Raw genomic sequence first — 8,927 nt, forward strand, 5'->3', positions numbered from 1 at the left:
TTCAAAAGTTATGTTCAAAAACCTAAAATGTCAATTTAAAAAAATGTCAAAAAAGGCTAAAAACAAGGGTATCGTTTTATGAGAGAAAGGACTTCTTTTTCCAAAACATTAAAATACAAAGTCTTGCTCCTTGTAACACTCTTTATGTTTTCTTTCTCTCTATTGTTTTTTTTTTACTTCTGTTTTCCCCTTTGGCATAAACAAGATGCAGAATGTGTCAACCCGCACAAAATGTTCAACATCTTTCCAAGAGTTTCCGATAGTTTTCATCATTGAGAAAGGTGGAGAAGGTGAAAGTTTTGAGAAAAATGCCTTGCTTGAACTGTTGCAGCTCATCTTGATTCACCCTGTATTTACAGGGATGCTTAACTTTGTAAATAAGTGTTTTTTACATAATGGAAATACATTTTCTGATGCATAAAATCGTTTTGTGCCTCTATTTATTACAATCAATACTTTCTTTTTTCGCCTTTTTTGACATTTTTTAAAATTGACATTTTAGGTTTTTCAACATAACTTTTGAACCAATGAAGTAAAACAAAAAGTAATGCACCAAATTTTAAGTTAGGTTTTCCTCTGAATGATTCCGAAACAATCTTTGAAAAATCTCTTTTCTACTGCCTACAATATCAAATAAAAGAGGGTAACTTATTTGTGGCACACCCGGTATTATGCTGATATAAGCACTTTCTGACCAATCTTGCTTCACATTCGTGACAATCCAATGTGAAAAAGCTTGTGAATTAAAATTGATGAGTAAGCAAACGTACCCTAAGAAAAGATATTTGAAAAATAAGGTACCCTAAACACAGTGTAAGCTTAGCTGAATGTGGGATTATTTAAATTCAAAAGTTGCCACAGCTACAGTTCTTTAATTGGCATTCAAAACCCAAAGGACATGTCAAAGTTGGACACAAAGAAGTATTGTCTTGCAGTCTTCACTTTCGTTCTGTGGTCCTTTTCAGTTTGATTGATATCCTGTTTATTTGTTTTTTAGCAAACTTTTCATTACGTAATGTTATCTTCAATCGGATATGACTTCATTTTCAAACAATTCAACATGTATTGAGACATGGTTTAGACGTGTTTTTGCTGGTTTTTTTTACCTTTTGGTCTACACGTTTCTTTTTGTATAAGAACAAACTATATAAGAATATAATGGCCAAAAAAATAAGAGCAAGTAATGAACTATGCGTGCTTGTGTGTTTATAACTCTAAAAAATAATGAATATGAAAATATTTTGACAACATTTTTAGGCTTAAAGAGGCCCCCCCAGCGGACCCAAAATTCACGCCATCACGCCATTTTTTTTCCAATTTCACGCCATCACGCCTGAAAAATTTGATTTTCACGATCACGCCAATTTTTCTCGATTTCACGCCATTACGCCTAGAAAATTTAGTTTTCACACTCATATTCTCTGGATAAATTCAGTTTTTAACCACGTTTAGACCCATTGGTATGGATAAAATGCCTTTATATAAACTTAACTTTTGCCCACAAATAGGTGTGTGTTTGGTCGTCAATCAGTTTTTTGGCATTCTCGTACGCGTAAGTCAAGATTATATCATTTTTCCTATCGGAAACACCCGAAAAATCTGGAAGGAATTTGACCTCTGTTTTTCTATTTTTAGTAATACACAGGGGTCAAATTCCAGTTTTTCCAGGTGTTTCGGATAGGAAAAATGCATGACGTAATCTTGACTTATGGATATCAAAAATTGTTTGACAACTGGTGGGTCACATCAAAGGACCCCGGCTTGAGGGCTGAGGTATATTGGAGTAAATTGACAAAGCCCACCATGGATCGGCAACGGAGAAAATTTTTGAATTTTGAAGGGTTCAAAGTGCTATTTTAGGACCCATTTCAATTCAATTTGAAAAATAATTCATGTAAAAATAATGGAAATCTTTTAAAAGTACAAGCAGCTTTTTTGGTAAAAACATGAGGGGCCATGCCCCCTCTGGTCCAATTGTGAGCATGCATCAATTGTGAATGAGCATGAATAGTTTTCAAAAGGGGAACGAGGAGGCGCAACCATGGTTTGCGCCGACGAGAGAGATTTTCAATTTTCAACCCTCTCATAGCATTCGACTTTATTTTGAAGACTAGCTAGCAACTGCTAAAGACAATTGGAAAATGGCAATTGAATAAAACTGTTTGCACCGTTTCTTTTATATTTTAAAATGAGATCTATAGGAGGCCGCAACTAACAGTTGGGGCCGACCAAGAAAATTTTGAAATTTAAACCCTCTAAATTGGCTAAAATGGACATAGAATTACGATTTAAATAATAAATATAATTTTCACGATCACGCTGAACTGCGAATTTCACGCCATCACGCCTAAAAAAACTCGATTTCACGATCACGCCAGCACTTCATTTTCACGCCATCACGCCGTTTTTTTCAAAATTTCACGCCATCACGCCACGAAAAACCCTCCATCACGCCATCACGCCAACCACTGGGGGGCCTCCTTAAAACTCAAAACTTTTATTCAAAAACATCAAAAGGCTTTTGGACGTTTTTATAAAAAACGCGCGTGTACACACATCATTATTCAAATTACTCTTTATTATGTAAAGCTGTCCGTCACCTTTTTGGTTTTTATTTCGGAAAAATAGAAAATGGATTTTGAGGACGTGAGGTCGGCTCACTTTTTACAATTATGAAACACCCAGGGTAAAATAAACTCAAAAATTCATATATCACTTAAGTCTTAACCGGAAACATGCCGTCAAAGCATTATAAAATCAAACTTTACAGTCTACTCTCGGGTGCCTAATAAACGTACATGTACGTTTATTTTTTCGTATCAAATTTCCCGCCTGTACGCACCTTATTAGGAACTGTACGTTTATTTATTCTGAAGAATTTTCCCGCCTGTACGTTTATTCCCTCCTGTACGTTTATTTACTTTCACCCAATATCGCCCAATTCATACTGCAAAAATTAGTTATTTTTTGTTCAAGTAATAAGATATGTTGAAAGGCGGTTAATTACATTCGAACGTATCGTGGGAGATTTCGAGTGTTACGCGAGTTAATTCGAACGTTTTGCTTATTTAGTACTTGTCATTGATCTATAAGATACATGTACTTAAGTCAGTCGTTTCGATCTAGATGTTCTACTTTTGAAAAATTGGTAGATTATTCCCTGTACGTTTATTTCAGCCTGTACGTTTATTTATTTTAGCTCTGATTTCTCGCCTGTACGTTTATTTCAGCCTGTACGTTTATTAATTCCAATTTTATTCTCTCCCCTGTACGTTTATTTTGGTCTGTACGTTTATTAGGCACCCGAGAGTAAATTGTTTGACATTTTGTCAGCTCTATTCCACGTGTGGAGGAGAATTAAAATCATCCTTATATAGCATTTTAACCAATACAGCTGGCTCCTTCGCAGAGCTGTGCAGTTCGTTTTCCATTGGACCTGAGGACCCCATATTTAATAAGCATGATAATTAATGACCTTTTAATAATGATATTGTTTTGGTATATCATAATGTTTGTATTTTTTTAATTACTTTTGCTCTCTAAATTTCTTCTTCCGTATTTCTGTTGTCCAAGTTTTTCAAACTTTTATACTTTTCCCGGAGCCAATAGGGCAAGTTTCTTATTTTCCAATAGTTACACCCCCTTCTCACAGACTCGGTAGGATTTTTTTTAGTGGGAGCAAAAATTGGAGTATGATTTTCTACTGGGGACCGGATATTTTGGCCAATTTTTCCGGTTGGAAAGTTCTCACTGGTTCTGTGAAAAGGGGTGTTGTTATTCAAGTTTATCAACTTTTATAATTTTGATAAAGCCAAGATGGCAAGTTTTTAGATTTCAAGATTTTGATCAAAAATGATGGTTATTGCAAAGTATTGCTCGACCCACAATTAAATTTTCCATAATGGTTGCTATCGTTCTGAGATGAGTTTGAAACCTCGAAAAACACATTTTTTAAATGCTCCGAAATTTGAATAAAATCAGATTTCACTTCAATTGACCAGTTGGCAATTTCTTTCTCGATCCGTTTTTTTGCAGCTTGTAATTTCCTTTAATTTAACAAAACCTCTCTCTTGGAGAAGGAAGAACATTCTATTGACATCATTATATCTAATGGACATCGAAATATGGGAATTGGTGAAACCGCATCTTGATGTCACCTTAACCAAATGATTGACCAACCAAAATCTACTTTCTGAGCCAACCAACCATTTTAATGAGGATTGCAATTTCCTTACAATGCATGTAAATTAACTACTACCTAACCACCTTGCATTCTCTTAATTCGATTTATATTCTTTAATTAATTATAATTTTTTTGACGGTCTTAATAGTTTTCTACCTTGCTATTTTTATGGATATTTGGGGATATTCTCCGTTTTGTCTAAGTCTACTTTAGACACCACTACAAGAGTAAAATATTTACCTAGCCTTATTATGTTCTTATATGCTTTGTTCTTATATAAAAAAAGGTGTAATGACGTTTGCTAAATTCAGGAAGATAGGAAAAAACTGAATGGTCACCATTTCAGGCGTAAAAAGTGTTAAAAAAATTCATTTCTATGGGTCAGAAGTAGGTTTCTTTCAAATTTCTGCGATGAGTCATTTTCTTTTTTAAAGACGAAATTTTGTTTATTTGTTAGTAAAGCTTAATAGCTGCTAGTGGGAGTTTTCAGGAGACACAGTTTGATTTTGTATTGCTGTAATTATTGCGCTAATAAACTTGCGGCTCAAATTTCCATAATTTCCACGCAAAATATAGTCTTTTCAATATTTTGTCGCCAAGAAGAAGAAATTCTGTATTGAATCGAATTTCATGCGATGACGTGCATTTTCTGATTTTTCAATTTGATCAAGGAAGGTACACGTTTTTTTTTTATAAGAACGTCAAAAATTTTCGAAGCCTTCGGATGTTCTTAGTTTTTTGGATTTGATGCCTAAAAATGTTCTTAAAATGTTCTTATTTTCAGCATTTTTTGAGCATTCTGTTGTAATTTCTTAAGAAATTGTATGTTTTTAAGTCTCCAAAGCCTTAGTATGTTCTTAGAATGTTCTTAGATTTTTGGGCCTCGAAGCCTTATGTTCTTATATAGTTTGTTCTTATAAAAAAAGAAACGTGTAACAGCTCAAGTTCTCTTTCTGGTTTCCTGGTAAATATATTAAGACAATGCCACTACCTGTAAAGATAAACCCGGGATGGACTAGGTTTGCGAGACAATGGGTTTATTTGAACCAAAATTTGACGTTTTCGAGGCCCTTGGTTTTAGAAAATTTTCAACTAATTTGATCCATTTGCTCGGGAGAGTTTTTTTTATTCTCTTGATTTTGGGGTCCTTTCAGAGTGTCAATTAGATTTTTTTAACCCTTAGAGAAATTTTGTAGGTGTGAAAAATTACCCTTTAAAACGTTCACGCATATTGTTATTAGTTTTGCGCAATTGATTGGTGCTTCCGTCACGAGTTGTCTTTTTCAACAGACTCTTCCATACAATATTTCGTCACATTTTGGAACACACACATATATACAATATTGTGACAAAATCTTTTGATTTGTTCTCATTAGTAACAATTATCTTTCTGATGTTTGGATTTTGATGATGATATTGGTATGAGATAGTTGTGCGACCCAACCAACAGAAAGGGGAGGTTCTCAACATCTCTTCCTAGTTACTCCATATAAACACGCCATTACTACTAGATTGCTAACACGGGAAATTGCCTAGCTAGTTTTACTTTCCATTAGTTCTAAAGATAAAGATAATCCATAAGATTGTTGAAGATACCTAGTCTTCCAGGATATTAGACGAAAGTTTTAGGTTATTTTCGGAATGATCTAAAACTTCTAGAACTCATGTACTGAGTTTGAAGACTCAAGAAACCATCTCAATATTTTAAATCCTTATTCCCGGGGGAGGGGGCACACAGACAGAAGACCCGTCCTGTATTTTTATAATCTGATGTATACAGGACGGGTACGAGGTGGGGGGCGTACGAAGTTTTGAATTACCGCCATCCCGGCCATTTTTTTGAAAATTACCGTTATCCTGTCCAAAATTTACGAAAATACCGGTCCCGCTGTTTTTCCCATAAAATTCTAAAGACTAGAAGTCAAAAATTCGGCAAAATGGAATAGAATGTGTATGAGGTAGATCATTATTTTCGTATTTTGTTTCGATTGCAAAAATTTACAGAGATAAACTACCTTTCTAAAGAAAAAAATGTACCGGGTGTCCCATAAAAAAAGTCCGGACGTTTGATTATGTCAAGGTGGAAATGTTTAGAATAGAAAGACTTTTTTATGTTAATGTGGTACTAAAACTTTGTCATTTTAAAGTTAAAGCACGCTTTTGAAAATGTTAAAAAATGTTCAAAAAATAGCACAGTTTCACGAAAGGAGTTTCGAGTTTATCTTGATTGCTCTACCAAACCTAATTTTCTTTGCTGGATAAAGGTTAAAACTGCAATCTACTTTAGGCGTACAAACTTTCGCGAGCAGAAACTTTCGCGAGGACGAAAAATCGCGAAATTCACGACATTTACTTTTGCGAATTTAACGGAAAAATATTTTTCGCGAGCATAAACTTTCGCGAATCAAGACGTAAAATTGAGAATTTTCACATGAAAAAATGACTTAGAGGGACAATACTTCTTGGATTGGCTTGAAATATTTGTCCTTTGACTTATTAGTCTTTTAGCAGGCTAAAAAGTGCCATAAAAGTCACATTTTATTCAAAGTTTTAAGTTTTACAGATTTTCTATTTTGTCAAGAATTTTTTGAAGGGCGAATGGCCCTTCCTAGAATTTTTAAAGACATTTACTTTCGCGAAATGGACCAAAATTCGCGAAAATCGCGAAAGTTTCTGCTCGCGAAAGTTTGTACGCCTAAAGTAGCCCTTCCGGCTATGATAAATCATTGAAAAAAACAAGCAAGGGATTCATCACCCAAGGAACAAGAACAAGCGTGCAAAGTTTCAGCCGAATTCGACCATTTTTGAAGACTCCAGCCTGCCCCAAAGTTTCGATGTGACAGACAGTTATTCTAGCTCAACTTTACAAACCCAACGTTCTCCTCCCTGTATTAAAAAGCCTCAAAAAGCCTCAAAATAAACCCATTCCTGGTGTAAGATCCTTTTTTTTGGGGGGAGTTTTTCACGTTTTTTTTACCTTTTTGCTGACTCCTGTGACAAGCTTTTTTTATAGTCCGAAAATTTTATGTACCGTCTACGTATGTCTTTTACCGAAATACCGTTGTTTTTTATAAGAATTACCTCATCCCGGACGAAAAATCAGGTGTTTTACTGTCACCGTGGCTCTTTCAAAATACCGTTTCCCGAATACTTTTTATCGTTTTTACCGCTTCCCGGCCCTAAATTAGGCCTTATCCCGAGTACCGCCAGATCGTACGCCCCCCACCCCCTACGAGCCGTGGGGCAAATTTCTGCCTCAAAAAATTTACAGTGGGACATTCGAATTTAGCACTGTCTACTGTCGCTGTCACTTACTAAAATAAAAACCAAATTTCAGTTGCGTTTTCTCTAAGAAAGTGTGACCAGTGAAAGGATAACAGAATTTGATTGGCTGTGTCTTCAACCGTCATTTGGATTTGGGAAATTCAAACATGGTTAGGTCCATGCTATATATTTCGTTATCAGTATATAAAATAAGAAATCATAGCATATGGATCTCCAGGATAGGGGGTACTCAACTCACCCCTAAGGGTGCGTTTTTCAGCCTTACCAAAGTGCATTGTAAGGGTCGAAATGAGCAAAATTGAGAGTAAGGGTGTAAGAAATGATAAAAACAACGTCTTTAAGACAAAATTTTCTGAATGATGACTAGTAAGATTTGAGTATTTTTTCACGTGAGTTGAAGCAGTATCTCAGCCTTGCAATGTAAAATAAAACATTCCTCGTTGAAATTTTCCAAATGGTTTAATTGCTCGATGATGGTCAATGATTATGGTTAGTATTAGACCCAACCATGTAGTAATTGACCTTGATTGAGAAGGGTTCCATCAGCCAGCTCTGCTTCAGATTTGTGTGCTAGCTGTTTGGTTTAATTATAAAATCTTGTTTTTGATGGTTTTAAGCTTTCTCTTCAAGTTAGCTTGGTTGTTTTAGGGCTCGTAATGATGATTTATGTATGGATATTCGGATAAAAACTTCATGATTGAGATTTTTTGAACATTTTCCTTGGGTTGAATCAATTAGTTAATGATAGGTAATAACTTTCAGATATTGGTTCAACCATTCGATAAGATAATTTCCTGATATTGGAATTCTGTAAAACTTGTCAATCAAAATGGTTGCCATTTTACTTTCATTTGTTGTGTTACTTGTTTTACTTTAGTAAAAGTCCATGCGCTTCAGTTCCAACATATTATATATAGTTGGTAAGATAATTTAGAGCACTATACACGTTGGACAGTGTTTATGGGTCAGACTGAAATGAAGCCCTAAAAAGCAAATTGGAGTGTTTTTGGTTAAATTAGAGGTTTTTATAAAGGAAGACAATGAAATTGAAAAAAAGAAGATTTTCTAAGTTTGCAAGTTTTCCCCAAAAACTTTTTCGAAGTTTTGTGTTTCCTGAAGGTAAGGTTAAGACAAAGTCACACACAAATGTTAAAAAAAGTGCATTTTCAGGCCCAAATGTCCGAAATCTTCGCTCGGGTATATGGACTACGGACTGCACCAAATATCACTGTTCACTTGTTGCTGGACTTTAAAAAAAGAAACGGTGTCAGGGCAATTTTAAGTGTGTGGCTTAGTGGAATTTTAGGAACTTTGATTTTGAAACATTGAAATTAATGAGTTACCTAAATGGATCCAAGCTAGTTTTCTCTGAATAACTCATAATGTGTCTTTCCAGGAACATTTGTGGTTTCATTCAGGTAAATATCGAGATAATCTGAGTTTTCTGTCAAAATTTGAC

The sequence above is a fragment of the Clytia hemisphaerica genome, unplaced genomic scaffold (genome assembly GCF_902728285.1).
Source record: "Clytia hemisphaerica strain Z4C2 unplaced genomic scaffold, Clytia hemisphaerica genome assembly, whole genome shotgun sequence".
NCBI classification, from domain to species: domain Eukaryota; kingdom Metazoa; phylum Cnidaria; class Hydrozoa; order Leptothecata; family Clytiidae; genus Clytia; species Clytia hemisphaerica.